An 18,619-nucleotide genomic window follows, 5' to 3' on the forward strand; every position below is an offset into this window, starting at 1 on the left:
TCAACTCAGTAATGCATTTTGGATGTGTACCTAGAGTTTAAAGCAGAAAAACAGGAACTTTTAGAATTTTCATTTTTTGACCAAAACGACAGGACCGGAGCTGATTAAAATGTTGATATGATTGTTATTTTTTTTCTGACTGCGATTTCAAAACCATGCACCAGAATTCACTTCTTTCAACTCAGTAATGCATTTTGGATGTGTACCTAGAGTTTAAAGCAGAAAAACAGGAACTTTTAGAATTTTCGTTTGTTGACCAAAACGACAGGACCGGACCTGATAAAAATGTTGATATGGATGTTATTTTTTTTCTGACTGCGATTTCAAAACCATGCACCAGAATTCACTTCTTTCAACTCAGTAATGCATTTTGGATGTGTACCTAGAGTTTAAAGCAGAAAAACAGGAACTTTTAGAATTTTCATTTTTTGACCAAAACGACAGGTCCGGAGCTGATAAAAATGTTGATATTGATGTAATTTTTTTTCTGACTGCGGTTTCAAAACCATGCACCAGAATCAACTTCTTTCAACTCAGTAATGCATTTTGGATGTGTACCTAGAGTTTAAAGCAGAAAAACAGGAACTTTTAGAATTTTCATTTTTTGACCAAAACGACAGGTCCGGAGCTGATAAAAATGTTGATATTGATGTAATTTTTTTTCTGACTGCGGTTTCAAAACTATGCACCAGATTTAACTTCTTTCAACTCAGTAATGCATTTTGGATGTGTACCTAGAGTTTAAAGCAGAAAAACAGGAACTTTTAGAATTTTCATTTTTTGACCAAAACGACAGGACCGGAGCTGATAAAAATGTTGATATGGATGTTATTTTTTTTCTGACTGTGATTTCAAAACCTAGCACCAGAATTCACTTCTTTCAACTCAGTAATGCATTTTGGATGTGTACCTAGAGTTTAAAGCAGAAAAACAGGAACTTTTAGAATTTTCATTTTTTGACCAAAACGACAGGACCGGAGCTGATTAAAATGTTGATATGATTGTTATTTTTTTTCTGACTGCGATTTCAAAACCATGCACCAGAATTCACTTCTTTCAACTCAGTAATGCATTTTGGATGTGTACCTAGAGTTTAAAGCAGAAAAACAGGAACTTTTAGAATTTTCATTTTTTGACCAAAACGACAGGTCCGGAGCTGATAAAAATGTTGATATTGATGTAATTTTTTTTCTGACTGCGGTTTCAAAACCATGCACCAGAATCAACTTCTTTCAACTCAGTAATGCATTTTGGATGTGTACCTAGAGTTTAAAGCAGAAAACAGGAACTATTAGAATTTTCATTTGTTGACCAAAACGACAGGACCAGAGCTGATAAAAATGTTGATATGGATGTTATTTTTTTTCTGACTGCGATTTCAAAACCATGCACCAGAATTCACTTCTTTCAACTCAGTAATGCATTTTGGATGTGTACCTAGAGTTTAAAGCAGAAAAACAGGAACTTTTAGAATTTTCATTTTTTGACCAAAACGACAGGACCGGAGCTGATAAAAATGTTGATATGGATGTTATTTTTTTTCTGACTGCGATTTCAAAACCATGCACCAGAATTCACTTCTTTCAACTCAGTAATGCATTTTGGATGTGTACCTAGAGTTTAAAGCAGAAAAACAGGAACTTTTAGAATTTTCATTTTTTGACCAAAACGACAGGACCGGAGCTGATAAAAATGTTGATATGGATGTTATTTTTTTTCTGACTGCGATTTCAAAACCATGCACCAGAATTCACTTCTTTCAACTCAGTAATGCATTTTGGATGTGTACCTAGAGTTTAAAGCAGAAAAACAGGAACTTTTAGAATTTTCATTTTTTGACCAAAACGACAGGACCGGAGCTGATTAAAATGTTGATATGATTGTTATTTTTTTTCTGACTGCGATTTCAAAACCATGCACCAGAATTCACTTCTTTCAACTCAGTAATGCATTTTGGATGTGTACCTAGAGTTTAAAGCAGAAAAACAGGAACTTTTAGAATTTTCATTTTTTGACCAAAACGACAGGTCCGGAGCTGAAAAAAATGTTGATATTGATGTAATTTTTTTTCTGACTGCGGTTTCAAAACCATGCACCAGAATCAACTTCTTTCAACTCAGTAATGCATTTTGGATGTGTACCTAGAGTTTAAAGCAGAAAAACAGGAACTTTTAGAATTTTCATTTTTTGACCAAAACGACAGGACCGGAGCTGATAAAAATGTTGATATGGATGTTATTTTTTTTTTGACTGTGATTTCAAAACCATGCACCAGAATTCACTTCTTTCAACTCAGTAATGCATTTTGGATGTGTACCTAGAGTTTAAAGCAGAAAAACAGGAACTTTTAGAATTTTCATTTTTTGACCAAAACGACAGGACCGGAGCTGATTAAAATGTTGATATGATTGTTATTTTTTTTCTGACTGCGATTTCAAAACCATGCACCAGAATTCACTTCTTTCAACTCAGTAATGCATTTTGGATGTGTACCTAGAGTTTAAAGCAGAAAAACAGGAACTTTTAGAATTTTCGTTTGTTGACGAAAACGACAGGACCGGACCTGATAAAAATGTTGATATGGATGTTATTTTTTTTCTGACTGCGATTTCAAAACCATGCACCAGAATTCACTTCTTTCAACTCAGTAATGCATTTTGGATGTGTACCTAGAGTTTAAAGCAGAAAAACAGGAACTTTTAGAATTTTCATTTTTTGACCAAAACGACAGGTCCGGAGCTGATAAAAATGTTGATATTGATGTAATTTTTTTTCTGACTGCGGTTTCAAAACCATGCACCAGAATCAACTTCTTTCAACTCAGTAATGCATTTTGGATGTGTACCTAGAGTTTAAAGCAGAAAAACAGGAACTTTTAGAATTTTCATTTTTTGACCAAAACGACAGGTCCGGAGCTGATAAAAATGTTGATATTGATGTAATTTTTTTTCTGACTGCGGTTTCAAAACTATGCACCAGATTTAACTTCTTTCAACTCAGTAATGCATTTTGGATGTGTACCTAGAGTTTAAAGCAGAAAAACAGGAACTTTTAGAATTTTCATTTTTTGACCAAAACGACAGGACCGGAGCTGATAAAAATGTTGATATGGATGTTATTTTTTTTCTGACTGTGATTTCAAAACCTAGCACCAGAATTCACTTCTTTCAACTCAGTAATGCATTTTGGATGTGTACCTAGAGTTTAAAGCAGAAAAACAGGAACTTTTAGAATTTTCATTTTTTGACCAAAACGACAGGACCGGAGCTGATTAAAATGTTGATATGATTGTTATTTTTTTTCTGACTGCGATTTCAAAACCATGCACCAGAATTCACTTCTTTCAACTCAGTAATGCATTTTGGATGTGTACCTAGAGTTTAAAGCAGAAAAACAGGAACTTTTAGAATTTTCATTTTTTGACCAAAACGACAGGTCCGGAGCTGATAAAAATGTTGATATTGATGTAATTTTTTTTCTGACTGCGGTTTCAAAACCATGCACCAGAATCAACTTCTTTCAACTCAGTAATGCATTTTGGATGTGTACCTAGAGTTTAAAGCAGAAAACAGGAACTATTAGAATTTTCATTTGTTGACCAAAACGACAGGACCAGAGCTGATAAAAATGTTGATATGGATGTTATTTTTTTTCTGACTGCGATTTCAAAACCATGCACCAGAATTCACTTCTTTCAACTCAGTAATGCATTTTGGATGTGTACCTAGAGTTTAAAGCAGAAAAACAGGAACTTTTAGAATTTTCATTTTTTGACCAAAACGACAGGACCGGAGCTGATAAAAATGTTGATATGGATGTTATTTTTTTTCTGACTGCGATTTCAAAACCATGCACCAGAATTCACTTCTTTCAACTCAGTAATTTGTGTACCTTGAGTTTAAAGCAGAAAAACAGGAACTTTTAGAATTTTCATTTTTTGACCAAAACGACAGGACCGGAGCTGATAAAAATGCTGATATGGATGTTACTTATTTTCTGACTGCGATTTCAAAACCATGCACCAGAATTCACTTCTTTAAACTCAGTAATGCATTTTGGATGTGTACCTAGAGTTTAAAGCAGAAAAACAGGAACTTTTAGAATTTTCATTTTTTGACCAAAACGACAGGACCGGAGCTGATAAAAATGTTGATATGGATGTTATTTTTTTTCTGACTGCGATTTCAAAACCATGCACCAGAATTCACTTCTTTCAACTCAGTAATGCATTTTGGATGTGTACCTAGAGTTTAAAGCAGAAAAACAGGAACTTTTAGAATTTTCATTTTTTGACCAAAACGACAGGACCGGACCTGATAAAAATGTTGATATGGATGTTATTTTTTTTCTGACTGCGATTTCAAAACCATGCACCAGAATCAACTTCTTTCAACTCAGTAATGCATTTTGGATGTGTACCTAGAGTTTAAAGCAGAAAAACAGGAACTTTTAGAATTTTCATTTTTTGACCAAAACGACAGGTAAGGAGCTGATAAAAATGTTGATATTGATGTAATTTTTTTTCTGACTGCGGTTTCAAAACCATGCACCAGAATCAACTTCTTTCAACTCAGTAATGCATTTTGGATGTGTACCTAGAGTTTAAAGCAGAAAAACAGGAACTTTTAGAATTTTCATTTGTTGACCAAAACGACAGGACCGGAGCTGATAAAAATGTTGATATGGATGTTATTTTTTTCTGACTGCGATTTCAAAACCATGCACCAGAATTCACTTCTTTCAACTCAGTAATGCATTTTGGATGTGTACCTAGAGTTTAAAGCAGAAAAACAGGAACTTTTAGAATTTTCATTTTTTGACCAAAACGACAGGACCGGAGCTGATAAAAATGTTGATATGGATGTTATTTTTTTTCTGACTGCGATTTCAAAACCATGCACCAGAATTCACTTCTTTCAACTCAGTAATGCATTTTGGATGTGTACCTAGAGTTTAAAGCAGAAAAACAGGAACTTTTAGAATTTTCATTTTTTGACCAAAACGACAGGACCGGAGCTGATAAAAATGTTGATATGGATGTTATTTTTTTTCTGACTGCGATTTCAAAACCATGCACCAGAATTCACTTCTTTAAACTCAGTAATGCATTTTGGATGTGTACCTAGAGTTTAAAGCAGAAAAACAGGAACTTTTAGAATTTTCATTTTTTGACCAAAACGACAGGAACGGAGCTGATAAAAATTTTGATATGGATGTTATTTTTTTTCTGACTGCGATTTCAAAACCATGCACCAGAATTCACTTCTTTCAACTCAGTAATGCATTTTGGATGTGTACCTAGAGTTTAAAGCAGAAAAACAGGAACTTTTAGAATTTTCATTTGTTGACCAAAACGACAGGACCGGAGCTGATAAAAATGTCTATATGGATGTTATTTTTTTTCTGACTGCGATTTCAAAACCATGCACCAGAATTCACTTCTTTAAACTCAGTAATGCATTTTGGATGTGTACCTAGAGTTTAAAGCAGAAAAACAGGAACTTTTAGAATTTTCATTTGTTGACCAAAACGACAGGACCGGAGCTGATAAAAATGTTGATATAGATGTTATTTTTTTTCTGACTGCGATTTCAAAACCATGCACCAGAATTCACTTCTTTCAACTCAGTAATGCATTTTGGATGTGTACCTAGAGTTTAAAGCAGAAAAACAGGAACTTTTAGAATTTTCATTTTTTGACCAAAACGACAGGACCGGAGCTGATAAAAATGTTGATATGGATGTTATTTTTTTTCTGACTGCGATTTCAAAACCATGCACCAGAATTCACTTCTTTCAACTCAGTAATGCATTTTGGATGTGTACCTAGAGTTTAAAGCAGAAAAACAGGAACTTTTAGAATTTTCATTTTTTGACCAAAACGACAGGTCCGGAGCTGATAAAAATGTTGATATTGATGTAATTTTTTTTCTGACTGCGGTTTCAAAACCATGCACCAGAATCAACTTCTTTCAACTCAGTAATGCATTTTGGATGTGTACCTAGAGTTTAAAGCAGAAAAACAGGAACTTTTAGAATTTTCATTTTTTGACCAAAACGACAGGACCGGAGCTGATAAAAATGTTGATATGGATGTTATTTTTTTTCTGACTGTGATTTCAAAACCATGCACCAGAATTCACTTCTTTCAACTCAGTAATGCATTTTGGATGTGTACCTAGAGTTTAAAGCAGAAAAACAGGAACTTTTAGAATTTTCATTTGTTGACCAAAACGACAGGACCGGAGCTGATAAAAATGTTGATATAGATGTTATTTTTTTTCTGACTGCGATTTCAAAACCATGCACCAGAATTCACTTCTTTCAACTCAGTAATGCATTTTGGATGTGTACCTAGAGTTTAAAGCAGAAAAACAGGAACTTTTAGAATTTTCATTTTTTGACCAAAACGACAGGACCGGAGCTGATAAGAATGTTGATATGGATGTTATTTTTTTTCTGACTGCGATTTCAAAACCATGCACCAGAATTCACTTCTTTCAACTCAGTAATGCATTTTGGATGTGTACCTAGAGTTTAAAGCAGAAAAACAGGAACTTTTAGAATTTTCATTTTTTGACCAAAACGACAGGTCCGGAGCTGATAAAAATGTTGATATTGATGTAATTTTTTTTCTGACTGCGGTTTCAAAACCATGCACCAGAATCAACTTCTTTCAACTCAGTAATGCATTTTGGATGTGTACCTAGAGTTTAAAGCAGAAAAACAGGAACTATTAGAATTTTCATTTGTTGACCAAAACGACAGGACCAGAGCTGATAAAAATGTTGATATGGATGTTATTTTTTTTCTGACTGCGATTTCAAAACCATGCACCAGAATTCACTTCTTTCAACTCAGTAATGCATTTTGGATGTGTACCTAGAGTTTAAAGCAGAAAAACAGGAACTTTTAGAATTTTCATTTTTTGACCAAAACGACAGGACCGGAGCTGATAAAAATGTTGATATGGATGTTATTTTTTTTCTGACTGCGATTTCAAAACCATGCACCAGAATTCACTTCTTTCAACTCAGTAATGCATTTTGGATGTGTACCTAGAGTTTAAAGCAGAAAAACAGGAACTTTTAGAATTTTCATTTTTTGACCAAAACGACAGGACCGGACCTGATAAAAATGTTGATATGGATGTTATTTTTTTTCTGACTGCGATTTCAAAACCATGCACCAGAATCAACTTCTTTCAACTCAGTAATGCATTTTGGATGTGTACCTAGAGTTTAAAGCAGAAAAACAGGAACTTTTAGAATTTTCATTTTTTGACCAAAACGACAGGTAAGGAGCTGATAAAAATGTTGATATTGATGTAATTTTTTTTCTGACTGCGGTTTCAAAACCATGCACCAGAATCAACTTCTTTCAACTCAGTAATGCATTTTGGATGTGTACCTAGAGTTTAAAGCAGAAAAACAGGAACTTTTAGAATTTTCATTTGTTGACCAAAACGACAGGACCGGAGCTGATAAAAATGTTGATATGGATGTTATTTTTTTCTGACTGCGATTTCAAAACCATGCACCAGAATTCACTTCTTTCAACTCAGTAATGCATTTTGGATGTGTACCTAGAGTTTAAAGCAGAAAAACAGGAACTTTTAGAATTTTCATTTTTTGACCAAAACGACAGGACCGGAGCTGATAAAAATGTTGATATGGATGTTATTTTTTTTCTGACTGCGATTTCAAAACCATGCACCAGAATTCACTTCTTTAAACTCAGTAATGCATTTTGGATGTGTACCTAGAGTTTAAAGCAGAAAAACAGGAACTTTTAGAATTTTCATTTGTTGACCAAAACGACAGGACCGGAGCTGATGAAAATGTTGATATGGATGTTATTTTTTTTCTGACTTCGATTTCAAAACCATGCACCAGAATTCACTTCTTTCAACTCAGTAATGCATTTTGGATGTGTACCTAGAGTTTAAAGCAGAAAAACAGGAACTTTTAGAATTTTCATTTTTTGACCAAAACGACAGGACCGGAGCTGATAAAAATGTTGATATGGATGTTATTTTTTTCTGACTGCGATTTCAAAACCATGCACCAGAATTCACTTCTTTAAACTCAGTAATGCATTTTGGATGTGTACCTAGAGTTTAAAGCAGAAAAACAGGAACTTTTAGAATTTTCATTTTTTGACCAAAACGACAGGACCGGAGCTGATAAAAATGTTGATATGGATGTTATTTTTTTTCTGACTGCGATTTCAAAACCATGCACCAGAATTCACTTCTTTAAACTCAGTAATGCATTTTGGATGTGTACCTAGAGTTTAAAGCAGAAAAACAGGAACTTTTAGAATTTTCATTTTTTGACCAAAACGACAGGACCGGAGCTGATAAAAATTTTGATATGGATGTTATTTTTTTTCTGACTGCGATTTCAAAACCATGCACCAGAATTCACTTCTTTCAACTCAGTAATGCATTTTGGATGTGTACCTAGAGTTTAAAGCAGAAAAACAGGAACTTTTAGAATTTTCATTTGTTGACCAAAACGACAGGACCGGAGCTGATAAAAATGTCTATATGGATGTTATTTTTTTTCTGACTGCGATTTCAAAACCATGCACCAGAATTCACTTCTTTCAACTCAGTAATGCATTTTGGATGTGTACCTAGAGTTTAAAGCAGAAAAACAGGAACTTTTAGAATTTTCATTTGTTGACCAAAACGACAGGACCGGAGCTGATAAAAATGTCTATATGGATGTTATTTTTTTTCTGACTGCGATTTCAAAACCATGCACCAGAATTCACTTCTTTAAACTCAGTAATGCATTTTGGATGTGTACCTAGAGTTTAAAGCAGAAAAACAGGAACTTTTAGAATTTTCATTTGTTGACCAAAACGACAGGACCGGAGCTGATAAAAATGTTGATATAGATGTTATTTTTTTTCTGACTGCGATTTCAAAACCATGCACCAGAATTCACTTCTTTCAACTCAGTAATGCATTTTGGATGTGTACCTAGAGTTTAAAGCAGAAAAACAGGAACTTTTAGAATTTTCATTTTTTGACCAAAACGACAGGACCGGAGCTGATAAAAATGTTGATATGGATGTTATTTTTTTTCTGACTGCGATTTCAAAACCATGCACCAGAATTCACTTCTTTCAACTCAGTAATGCATTTTGGATGTGTACCTAGAGTTTAAAGCAGAAAAACAGGAACTTTTAGAATTTTCATTTTTTGACCAAAACGACAGGACCGGAGCTGATAAAAATGTTGATATGGATGTTATTTTTTTTCTGACTGCGATTTCAAAACCATGCACCAGAATTCACTTCTTTCAACTCAGTAATTTGTGTACCTTGAGTTTAAAGCAGAAAAACAGGAACTTTTAGAATTTTCATTTTTTGACCAAAACGACAGGACCGGAGCTGATAAAAATGTTGATATTGATGTAATTTTTTTTCTGACTGCGGTTTCAAAACCATGCACCAGAATCAACTTCTTTCAACTCAGTAATGCATTTTGGATGTGTACCTAGAGTTTAAAGCAGAAAAACAGGAACTATTAGAATTTTCATTTGTTGACCAAAACGACAGGACCAGAGCTGATAAAAATGTTGATATGGATGTTATTTTTTTTCTGACTGCGATTTCAAAACCATGCACCAGAATTCACTTCTTTCAACTCAGTAATGCATTTTGGATGTGTACCTAGAGTTTAAAGCAGAAAAACAGGAACTTTTAGAATTTTCATTTTTTGACCAAAACGACAGGACCGGAGCTGATAAAAATGTTGATATGGATGTTATTTTTTTTCTGACTGCGATTTCAAAACCATGCACCAGAATTCACTTCTTTCAACTCAGTAATTTGTGTACCTTGAGTTTAAAGCAGAAAAACAGGAACTTTTAGAATTTTCATTTTTTGACCAAAACGACAGGACCGGAGCTGATAAAAATGTTGATATGGATGTTATTTTTTTTCTGACTGCGATTTCAAAACCATGCACCAGAATTCACTTCTTTAAACTCAGTAATGCATTTTGGATGTGTACCTAGAGTTTAAAGCAGAAAAACAGGAACTTTTAGAATTTTCATTTTTTGACCAAAACGACAGGACCGGAGCTGATAAAAATGTTGATATGGATGTTATTTTTTTTCTGACTGCGATTTCAAAACCATGCACCAGAATTCACTTCTTTCAACTCAGTAATGCATTTTGGATGTGTACCTAGAGTTTAAAGCAGAAAAACAGGAACTTTTAGAATTTTCATTTTTTGACCAAAACGACAGGACCGGACCTGATAAAAATGTTGATATGGATGTTATTTTTTTTCTGACTGCGATTTCAAAACCATGCACCAGAATCAACTTCTTTCAACTCAGTAATGCATTTTGGATGTGTACCTAGAGTTTAAAGCAGAAAAACAGGAACTTTTAGAATTTTCATTTTTTGACCAAAACGACAGGTAAGGAGCTGATAAAAATGTTGATATTGATGTAATTTTTTTTCTGACTGCGGTTTCAAAACCATGCACCAGAATCAACTTCTTTCAACTCAGTAATGCATTTTGGATGTGTACCTAGAGTTTAAAGCAGAAAAACAGGAACTTTTAGAATTTTCATTTGTTGACCAAAACGACAGGACCGGAGCTGATAAAAATGTTGATATGGATGTTATTTTTTTCTGACTGCGATTTCAAAACCATGCACCAGAATTCACTTCTTTCAACTCAGTAATGCATTTTGGATGTGTACCTAGAGTTTAAAGCAGAAAAACAGGAACTTTTAGAATTTTCATTTTTTGACCAAAACGACAGGACCGGAGCTGATAAAAATGTTGATATGGATGTTATTTTTTTTCTGACTGCGATTTCAAAACCATGCACCAGAATTCACTTCTTTCAACTCAGTAATGCATTTTGGATGTGTACCTAGAGTTTAAAGCAGAAAAACAGGAACTTTTAGAATTTTCATTTTTTGACCAAAACGACAGGACCGGAGCTGATAAAAATGTTGATATGGATGTTATTTTTTTTCTGACTGCGATTTCAAAACCATGCACCAGAATTCACTTCTTTAAACTCAGTAATGCATTTTGGATGTGTACCTAGAGTTTAAAGCAGAAAAACAGGAACTTTTAGAATTTTCATTTTTTGACCAAAACGACAGGACCGGAGCTGATAAAAATTTTGATATGGATGTTATTTTTTTTCTGACTGCGATTTCAAAACCATGCACCAGAATTCACTTCTTTCAACTCAGTAATGCATTTTGGATGTGTACCTAGAGTTTAAAGCAGAAAAACAGGAACTTTTAGAATTTTCATTTGTTGACCAAAACGACAGGACCGGAGCTGATAAAAATGTCTATATGGATGTTATTTTTTTTCTGACTGCGATTTCAAAACCATGCACCAGAATTCACTTCTTTAAACTCAGTAATGCATTTTGGATGTGTACCTAGAGTTTAAAGCAGAAAAACAGGAACTTTTAGAATTTTCATTTGTTGACCAAAACGACAGGTCCGGAGCTGATAAAAATGTTGATATTGATGTAATTTTTTTTCTGACTGCGGTTTCAAAACCATGCACCAGAATCAACTTCTTTCAACTCAGTAATGCATTTTGGATGTGTACCTAGAGTTTAAAGCAGAAAAACAGGAACTTTTAGAATTTTCATTTTTTGACCAAAACGACAGGACCGGAGCTGATAAAAATGTTGATATGGATGTTATTTTTTTTCTGACTGTGATTTCAAAACCATGCACCAGAATTCACTTCTTTCAACTCAGTAATGCATTTTGGATGTGTACCTAGAGTTTAAAGCAGAAAAAAAGGAACTTTTAGAATTTTCATTTGTTGACCAAAACGACAGGACCGGAGCTGATAAAAATGTTGATATAGATGTTATTTTTTTTCTGACTGCGATTTCAAAACCATGCACCAGAATTCACTTCTTTCAACTCAGTAATGCATTTTGGATGTGTACCTAGAGTTTAAAGCAGAAAAACAGGAACTTTTAGAATTTTCATTTTTTGACCAAAACGACAGGACCGGAGCTGATAAAAATGTTGATATGGATGTTATTTTTTTTCTGACTGCGATTTCAAAACCATGCACCAGAATTCACTTCTTTCAACTCAGTAATGCATTTTGGATGTGTACCTAGAGTTTAAAGCAGAAAAACAGGAACTTTTAGAATTTTCATTTTTTGACCAAAACGACAGGTCCGGAGCTGATAAAAATGTTGATATTGATGTAATTTTTTTTCTGACTGCGGTTTCAAAACCATGCACCAGAATCAACTTCTTTCAACTCAGTAATGCATTTTGGATGTGTACCTAGAGTTTAAAGCAGAAAAACAGGAACTATTAGAATTTTCATTTGTTGACCAAAACGACAGGACCAGAGCTGATAAAAATGTTGATATGGATGTTATTTTTTTTCTGACTGCGATTTCAAAACCATGCACCAGAATTCACTTCTTTCAACTCAGTAATGCATTTTGGATGTGTACCTAGAGTTTAAAGCAGAAAAACAGGAACTTTTAGAATTTTCATTTTTTGACCAAAACGACAGGACCGGAGCTGATAAAAATGTTGATATGGATGTTATTTTTTTTCTGACTGCGATTTCAAAACCATGCACCAGAATTCACTTCTTTCAACTCAGTAATTTGTGTACCTTGAGTTTAAAGCAGAAAAACAGGAACTTTTAGAATTTTCATTTTTTGACCAAAACGACAGGACCGGAGCTGATAAAAATGTTGATATGGATGTTACTTATTTTCTGACTGCGATTTCAAAACCATGCACCAGAATTCACTTCTTTAAACTCAGTAATGCATTTTGGATGTGTACCTAGAGTTTAAAGCAGAAAAACAGGAACTTTTAGAATTTTCATTTTTTGACCAAAACGACAGGACCGGAGCTGATAAAAATGTTGATATGGATGTTATTTTTTTTCTGACTGCGATTTCAAAACCATGCACCAGAATTCACTTCTTTCAACTCAGTAATGCATTTTGGATGTGTACCTAGAGTTTAAAGCAGAAAAACAGGAACTTTTAGAATTTTCATTTTTTGACCAAAACGACAGGACCGGACCTGATAAAAATGTTGATATGGATGTTATTTTTTTTCTGACTGCGATTTCAAAACCATGCACCAGAATCAACTTCTTTCAACTCAGTAATGCATTTTGGATGTGTACCTAGAGTTTAAAGCAGAAAAACAGGAACTTTTAGAATTTTCATTTTTTGACCAAAACGACAGGTAAGGAGCTGATAAAAATGTTGATATTGATGTAATTTTTTTTCTGACTGCGGTTTCAAAACCATGCACCAGAATCAACTTCTTTCAACTCAGTAATGCATTTTGGATGTGTACCTAGAGTTTAAAGCAGAAAAACAGGAACTTTTAGAATTTTCATTTGTTGACCAAAACGACAGGACCGGAGCTGATAAAAATGTTGATATGGATGTTATTTTTTGCTGACTGCGATTTCAAAACCATGCACCAGAATTCACTTCTTTCAACTCAGTAATGCATTTTGGATGTGTACCTAGAGTTTAAAGCAGAAAAACAGGAACTTTTAGAATTTTCATTTTTTGACCAAAACGACAGGACCGGAGCTGATAAAAATGTTGATATGGATGTTATTTTTTTTCTGACTGCGATTTCAAAACCATGCACCAGAATTCACTACTTTAAACTCAGTAATGCATTTTGGATGTGTACCTAGAGTTTAAAGCAGAAAAACAGGAACTTTTAGAATTTTCATTTGTTGACCAAAACGACAGGACCGGAGCTGATGAAAATGTTGATATGGATGTTATTTTTTTTCTGACTTCGATTTCAAAACCATGCACCAGAATTCACTTCTTTCAACTCAGTAATGCATTTTGGATGTGTACCTAGAGTTTAAAGCAGAAAAACAGGAACTTTTAGAATTTTCATTTGTTGACCAAAACGACAGGACCGGAGCTGATAAAAATGTTGATATGGATGTTATTTTTTTCTGACTGCGATTTCAAAACCATGCACCAGAATTCACTTCTTTCAACTCAGTAATGCATTTTGGATGTGTACCTAGAGTTTAAAGCAGAAAAACAGGAACTATTAGAATTTTCATTTTTTGACCAAAACGACAGGACCGGAGCTGATAAAAATGTTGATATGGATGTTATTTTTTTTCTGACTGTGATTTCAAAACCATGCACCAGAATTCACTTCTTAAAACTCAGTAATGCATTTTGGATGTGTACCTAGAGTTTAAAGCAGAAAAACAGGAACTTTTAGAATTTTCATTTGTTGACCAAAACGACAGGACCGGAGCTGATAAAAATGTTGATATGGATGTTATTTTTTTTCTGACTGCGATTTCAAAACCATGCACCAGAATTCACTTCTTTCAACTCAGTAATGCATTTTGGATGTGTACCTAGAGTTTAAAGCAGAAAAACAGGAACTTTTAGAATTTTAATTTTTTGACCAAAACGACAGGACCGGAGCTGATAAAAATGTTGATATGGATGTTATTTTTTTTCTGACTGCGATTTCAAAACCATGCACCAGAATCAACTTCTTTCAACTCAGTAATGCATTTTGGATGTGTACCTAGAGTTTAAAGCAGAAAAACAGGAACTTTTAGAATTTTCATTTTTTGACCAAAACGACAGGACCGGAGCTGATAAAAATGTTGATATGGATGTTATTTTTTTTCTGACTGCGATTTCAAAACCATGCACCAGAATCAACTTCTTTCAACTCAGTAATGCATTTTGGATGTGTACCTAGAGTTTAAAGCAGAAAAACAGGAACTTTTAGAATTTTCATTTTTTGACCAAAACGACAGGACCGGAGCTGATAAAAATGTTGATATGGATGTTATTTTTTTCTGACTGCGATTTCAAAACCATGCACCAGAATTCACTTCTTTCAACTCAGTAATGCATTTTGGATGTGTACCTAGAGTTTAAAGCAGAAAAACAGGAACTTTTAGAATTTTCATTTTTTGACCAAAACGACAGGACCGGAGCTGATAAAAATGTTGATATGGATGTTATTTTTTTTCTGACTGCGATTTCAAAACCATGCACCAGAATTCACTTCTTTCAACTCAGTAATGCATTTTGGATGTGTACCTAGAGTTTAAAGCAGAAAAACAGGAACTTTTAGAATTTTCATTTTTTGACCAAAACGACAGGTCCGGAGCTGATAAAAATGTTGATATTGTTGTATTTTTTTTTCTGACTGCGGTTTCAAAACCATGCACCAGAATCAACTTCTTTCAACTCAGTAATGCATTTTGGATGTGTACCTAGAGTTTAAAGCAGAAAAACAGGAACTTTTAGAATTTTAATTTTTTGACCAAAACGACAGGACCGGAGCTGATAAAAATGTTGATATGGATGTTATTTTTTTTCTGACTGCGATTTCAAAACCATGCACCAGAATCAACTTCTTTCAACTCAGTAATGCATTTTGGATGTGTACCTAGAGTTTAAAGCAGAAAAACAGGAACTTTTAGAATTTTCATTTTTTGACCAAAACGACAGGACCGGAGCTGATAAAAATGTTGATATGGATGTTATTTTTTTTCTGACTGCGATTTCAAAACCATGCACCAGAATCAACTTCTTTCAACTCAGTAATGCATTTTGGATGTGTACCTAGAGTTTAAAGCAGAAAAACAGGAACTTTTAGAATTTTCATTTTTTGACCAAAACGACAGGACCGGAGCTGATAAAAATGTTGATATGGATGTTATTTTTTTCTGACTGCGATTTCAAAACCATGCACCAGAATTCACTTCTTTCAACTCAGTAATGCATTTTGGATGTGTACCTAGAGTTTAAAGCAGAAAAACAGGAACTTTTAGAATTTTCATTTTTTGACCAAAACGACAGGACCGGAGCTGATAAAAATGTTGATATGGATGTTATTTTTTTTCTGACTGCGATTTCAAAACCATGCACCAGAATTCACTTCTTTCAACTCAGTAATGCATTTTGGATGTGTACCTAGAGTTTAAAGCAGAAAAACAGGAACTTTTAGAATTTTCATTTTTTGACCAAAACGACAGGTCCGGAGCTGATAAAAATGTTGATATTGTTGTATTTTTTTTTCTGACTGCGGTTTCAAAACCATGCACCAGAATCAACTTCTTTCAACTCAGTAATGCATTTTGGATGTGTACCTAGAGTTTAAAGCAGAAAAACAGGAACTTTTAGAATTTTCATTTTTTGACCAAAACGACAGGTCCGGAGCTGATAAAAATGTTGATATTGATGTAATTTTTTTTCTGACTGCGGTTTCAAAACCATGCACCAGAATCAACTTCTTTCAACTCAGTAATGCATTCTGGATGTGTACCTAGAGTTTAAAGCAGAAAAACAGGAACTTTTAGAATTTTCATTTTTTGACCAAAACGACAGGACCGGAGCTGATAAAAATGTTGATATGGATGTTATTTTTTTTCTAACTGTGATTTCAAAACCATGCACCAGAATTCACTTCTTTCAACTCAGTAATGCATTTTGGATGTGTACCTAGAGTTTAAAGCAGAAAAACAGGAACTTTTAGAATTTTCATTTTTTGACCAAAACGACAGGACCGGAGCTGATTAAAATTTTGATATGATTGTTATTTTTTTTCTGACTGCGATTTCAAAACCATGCACCAGAGTTCACTTCTTTCAACTCAGTAATGCATTTTGGATGTGTACCTAGAGTTTAAAGCAGAAAAACAGGAACTTTTAGAATTTTCATTTTTTGACCAAAACGACAGGTCCGGAGCTGATAAAATTGTTGATATTGATGTAATTTTTTTTCTGACTGCGGTTTCAAAACCATGCACCAGAATCAACTTCTTTCAACTCAGTAATGCATTTTGGATGTGTACCTAGAGTTTAAAGCAGAAAAACAGGAACTATTAGAATTTTCATTTGTTGACCAAAACGACAGGACCGGAGCTGATAAAAATGTTGATATGGATGTTATTTATTTTCTGACTGTGATTTCAAAACCATGCACCAGAATTCACTTCTTAAAACTCAGTAATGCATTTTGGATGTGTACCTATTGTTTAAAGCAGAAAAACAGGAACTTTTAGAATTTTCATTTTTTGACCAAAACGACAGGACCGGAGCTGATAAAAATGTTGATATGGATGTTATTTTTTTTCTGACTGTGATTTCAAAACCATGCACCAGAATTCACTTCTTAAAACTCAGTAATGCATTTTGGATGTGTACCTAGAGTTTAAAGCAGAAAAACAGGAACTTTTAGAATTTTCATTTGTTGACCAAAACGACAGGACCGGAGCTGATAAAAATGTTGATATGGATGTTATTTTTTTTCTGACTGCGATTTCAAAACCATGCACCAGAATTCACTTCTTTCAACTCAGTAATGCATTTTGGATGTGTACCTAGAGTTTAAAGCAGAAAAACAGGAACTTTTAGAATTTTCATTTTTTGACCAAAACGACAGGTCCGGAGCTGATAAAAATGTTGATATGGATGTTATTTTTTTTCTGACTGCGGTTTCAAAACCATGCACCAGAATCAACTTCTTTCAACTCAGTAATGCATTTTGGATGTGTACCTAGAGTTTAAAGCAGAAAAACAGGAACTTTTAGAATTTTCATTTGTTGACCAAAACGACAGGACCGGAGCTGATAAAAATGTTGATATGGATGTTATTTTATTTCTGACTGCGATTTCAAAACCATGCACCAGAATTCACTTCTTTCAACTCAGTAATGCATTTTGGATGTGTACCTAGAGTTTAAAGCAGAAAAACAGGAACTTTTAGAATTTTCATTTTTTGACCAAAACGACAGGACCGGAGCTGATAAAAATGTTGATATGGATGTTATTTTTTTTCTGACTGCGATTTCAAAACCATGCACCAGAATTCACTTCTTTAAACTCAGTAATGCATTTTGGATGTGTACCTATTGTTTAAAGCAGAAAAACAGGAACTTTTAGAATTTTCATTTTTTGACCAAAACGACAGGACCGGAGCTGATAAAAATGTTGATATGGATGTTATTTTTTTTCTGACTGTGATTTCAAAACCATGCACCAGAATTCACTTCTTAAAACTCAGTAATGCATTTTGGATGTGTACCTAGAGTTTAAAGCAGAAAAACAGGAACTTTTAGAATTTTCATTTTTTGACCAAAACGACAGGACCGGAGCTGATAAAAATGTTGATATGGATGTTATTTTTTTTCTGACTGCGATTTCAAAACCATGCACCAGAATCAACTTCTTTCAACTCAGTAATGCATTTTGGATGTGTACCTAGAGTTTAAAGCAGAAAAACAGGAACTTTTAGAATTTTCATTTTTTGACCAAAACGACAGGACCGAAACTGATAAAAATGTTGATATGGATGTTATTTTTTTCTGACTGCGATTTCAAAACCATGCACCAGAATTCACTTCTTTCAACTCAGTAATGCATTTTGGATGTGTACCTAGAGTTTAAAGCAGAAAAACAGGAACTTTTAGAATTTTCATTTTTTGACCAAAACGACAGGACCGGAGCTGATAAAAATGTTGATATGGATGTTATTTTTTTCTGACTGCGATTTCAAAACCATGCACCAGAATTCACTTCTTTCAACTCAGTA

This window comes from Crinia signifera, chromosome 11, assembly GCF_055691185.1.
Source record: "Crinia signifera chromosome 11, ASM5569118v1, whole genome shotgun sequence".
Taxonomy (NCBI): domain Eukaryota; kingdom Metazoa; phylum Chordata; class Amphibia; order Anura; family Myobatrachidae; genus Crinia; species Crinia signifera.